General features: G+C 41.1%; 1 pseudogene; it reads left to right on the forward strand.

Moving 5' to 3' along the window:
- Window positions 1-626: 626 nt before the first annotated feature.
- On the forward strand, window positions 627-3,573 carry LOC137224310 (ras-related protein Rab-28 pseudogene; annotated as a pseudogene).
- Window positions 3,574-4,268: the final 695 nt, after the last annotated feature.

Raw genomic sequence — 4,268 nt, forward strand, 5'->3', positions numbered from 1 at the left:
ACCCTTTAATTCTCTTAGATGTATTGGGAACATAGCCTCACCCAGCTCTCATGTCTGCAAAAGCAGTGTTTCAAAAAGTGAGAATTCTTCAATTAAAAAAACATATAAGAAGAAGGACACCTGTGCTCTCACTGGCAGACAGTGTTCATTAGAACTCTGAGAACTGAGGTCTCTTACCAACTCAATTTAAGCAACTTTTATTTACGTAACACTTAGAAAACCTATAAAGAAAATTCCATAAAGAAAGAATAGGTGGCCTTCAGGCTATTCCTAAATTACCCCAGCAGTAACACAACTCTTCATCTCTGCTGTGTAGGGAATCCACTTATTTTTCCACAGAGGGGTTCTACTTTCCCTCTCACTTTTATTGACAGCAGCATGGGTCTTGTCTTACTGAGATGCAGGCCTGGGGGCATTTTCAATTACAGCAGACAGAAAGTTTTCAACATTCTTTCCAATTCTTGATCCAAATGCCCTAAACCCTGGATAGGACAACACACAGATTGGAAGCTGGTGCTCATACACAATCTATATGTGCACCTTTGCTGCATTACGAAAATGTAGGATTGGAACGTTGAAAATCATGGAGAGGGTACACCTCAAATCATTTGGTTGCTTTCCAGACCATGGACATACTACCTGTAAGCTAGACCTAACATTAACCTTCAGAATCACTATGCTGTACACCTGAAACTAATGCAATATTGTAAGTCAACTATACTTCAAAAACACGCATTTTCAATCTTGCACGGGGCACAGGAGCAGAGGACAAGGCTCAGGGACTTGCTAATCCTGGAAGGGAAGGAGATCCAAGGTTTACCCCACTGTGAATAGTTGTCACCTCTTATAAGTAAGAACTATTTGAAATATTTAAAGTTTACAGTCAATGTTTTATATACTTTAGAAAAGATCATTTCAAAATATCTATACTGTATAAATATATATATACACATACATATGTGTATGTGTATATATATATAAATGAGCAAATATAAAGAGCAAATACATAGGGCTTACATAGTACTAGGCACTGCTCTAAGTGCTTCACATATGAAACTCCCTTAATCCTCACAACCTTATAAAGTGGGTACTACTGTTATCATACTATTGACAGACTGAACTGAGAGGTTAGGTAACTGACCCAAGGTCACACAGCTAGCAAACGAGTGGTAAAGCTTGGTCCATACCGAGGCATTCTGGCTTCAGAGTTCATGCTCTTAACCACCATATTATACCACCTCTTTCAGTTTTTAGAAAACAATTAAATTTTATTTTTCTTTTAAATCCACATACAGAAACATTAACTTGATTTATTCTAAGTTACCCAATCCCTCCCTCCCTCCACCTCCAAGTTACCTGACAAGGTTTATCCTAATGGTACATACATTTAAATTTTTATTTTTTCAGAGCTGATTTTGAATATAGCATAAGGTTCTCTGAAATTCCCCAATAAATGCAAATAAAATTTTGAATCAATATTTGATATACTAGCAAGCTGTGCCAAAGCAATTTTTATCACTACAAAAGGCAAGTTTCAATGGCCCGATGATTCTTTTATTTGTTCCATTATTTATTTATAACACCTAGAGCATATGATCTTTTGAGTTAATCTTACAGATGAAAAGTCTCATGAAGAGTGGAAAAGCGAACAGACGGCATAATTCCAGGAAAGGCCAGGAATCTTAGTACTTTTCTGCCTGGCAATTTAAAGTAAAATGCACATCAAAACTGAAGCAGGCTATCTGTTGTCTGGGTTAGAGTTTACAGGAAAAAGCATTAAGTATCACCAACAAGCATATCATCTCTGACTCCAGGGATGTTCCCACACCCTCTAATTGGTGCCATTCCGTACTAATCAATACATTACAAGCACCTAATAGGCACTCCTGCAAATTCTAGGGAAACAACTCACAGCAGAAAGCACTGTAGCCCTGAATGTTCATACTCGAGTGCAAATGTTAATTCATGCAGTACTTGCATTAAACTGGACTAATTATCTACTGAAGGAATCTATTAAAGGCATGCTGTCAATCCTACAGATTGGGTTCAGCAAAGTGAAACTGAATTGCTTGCCTTTTCAGCTAATTACAAAACTCTGTCTAACATGCTTTAAGAATGGTCAAAAAAAAGTACACATGGGCGCAGGGGGAAGGGAGGTGGGCAAGATGACACTCGGCGAGCGATTCTCCCCAGATCCCTCCAGCGACCGCTGAGCCACCGGGGCAGGGGGTGCTGCCTGCCCTGCCGCCCTTCCTCCTCTCCCCTGCCCCCAGAGACGCCCCCATTCCCTTCCTCCTTCTACCTCGGGTAGGGGTGGGTGGGAAGGGAAGGGAGGGGCGGCACGCCTAGTTCCGGTGGGCGGGCCTGGTTCCTGGGACACCATGTCGGACTCTTGAGGAGGGGAGCCAGGACCAGCAACTGAGAATCGTCGTGCTGGGGGGCGGCACCTCAGGGCAGACCTCCTTAGCTACGTGTTTTGCTCAAGGAGCTTTTGGGAAACAGTACAAACTATAGGACTGGATTTCTTTTTGAGAAGAATAACGTTGCCAGGAAACTTGAATGTTACTCTTCAAGTCTGGGACATAGGAGAGCAGACAATGGGAGGCAAGCTGTTGGATAAATGTATGTATGGAGCACAGGGAATCCCTCTTGGTATATGATATTACAAATTATCAAAGCTTTGAGAATTTAGAAGATTGGTATTCTGTGGTGAGGAATGTGAGGGAGGAATCAGAAACTCGGCCACTGGCTGCCTTGGTGGGCAATAAAATTGATTTGGAGCATATGCAAATGATAAAACCTGAAAAACACTTAAGGTTTTGCCAGGAAAATGGTTTTAGTAGCCACTGTCTCAGCAAAGACAGGAGACTCTGTCTTCCTGTGTTTTCAGCAAGTTGCTGCTGAAATCCTGGGAATCAAGTTAAACAAAGCAGAAATAGAACAGTCACAGAGGGTGGTGAAGGAAGGTATTGTAAACTACAACCAGGAACCTATGTCAAGAACTGTTAACCCTCTTAGAAGCTCCATGTGTGCAGTTCAGTGAGCACATTTTTCTTCTGTATTGATGGTTCCGGCTGCCCTTCGCCTCTGTGTGGGCCCGAGGACCTCTAGGAATTTGTTTTATCAGTGACCATCTCTGTAGTTCAGTTAACGCTTTCCTCTCAGTTCGCTTCATCATTGCGTGCTGCCTCAGCCGTAAGCAGCTCCTTGAGCTGAAAAGAACTCAACTTTGGGACAACACACCTTGAATTCAAAATGGAAAGCCCATTCTCTGGAATTAGACTGCTTCACTGAAAACGAATAATGTTGGTTCTCTTTATGTCCTCACTTCTTTTTTCCCTGATGTAAGTTTTTTTAAACAAATATGAAAACTATCCAAGTCTTGATCATCAGCCAGGATTTTGCCACAGCACAGTTTCATACTCTTATCTGAACTCATACCTGGCAAAGTATGCTTCAGAGTACAAACATTTAAACGAGTAATATATTTTATCTACAGATACTTAAGAAGGCATTCTTTTGCTGTCTATTTTGAGTGAAAATATATAAAGCTGTATCTAGCTAAAAATGCTTGAAATAGGGCTTCCCTGGTGGCACAGTGGTTGAGAATCTGCCTGCTAATGCAGGGGACACAGGTTGGAGCCCTGGTCTGGGAGGATCCCACATGCCACGGAGCAACTAGGCCCGTGAGCCACAACTACTGAGCCTGCGCGTCTGGAGCTTGTGCTCCGCAGCAAGAGAGGCCGCGATAGTGAGAGGCCCGCGCACCGCGATGAAGAGTGGCCCCCGCTTGACACAACTAGAGAAAGCCCTCACACAGAAACGAAGACCCAACACAGCAAAAATAAATCAATTAATTAATAAACTCCTATCCCCAACATCTTCTTTAAAAAAAAAAAAATGCTTGAAATAAAGCTATAATAGAAATTTTTTTTCATTTTTTAAAAAAGAGCCTAAATACTTTATATTTTAGCTGTAACTCACAAAGTAGTATTTGATATTGTATTTTTATTATTATATCATGGTCATTATGTACTGTGTAATACTCAGGTTAGATTGGCGTTGTGAATTCTGATAAACGTTCAGCTGATGCTCCATGTGGACTTTCTCCTGCAAACTGTGTAAGAGTACTCCCAGAATGAGTTATGACTATTGTTGGATCATTGTGGACTGTACCTGAGGTTCAGATGTTTTTCTCCGGCAAAAAAATTTATTTAAATTACAAAAAAAAAAAAGTACACATGACCAGCATACAGCTCCCCAACACA

The sequence above is a fragment of the Pseudorca crassidens genome, chromosome 5, assembly GCF_039906515.1.
Source record: "Pseudorca crassidens isolate mPseCra1 chromosome 5, mPseCra1.hap1, whole genome shotgun sequence".
Classification (NCBI taxonomy): Eukaryota; Metazoa; Chordata; class Mammalia; order Artiodactyla; family Delphinidae; genus Pseudorca; species Pseudorca crassidens.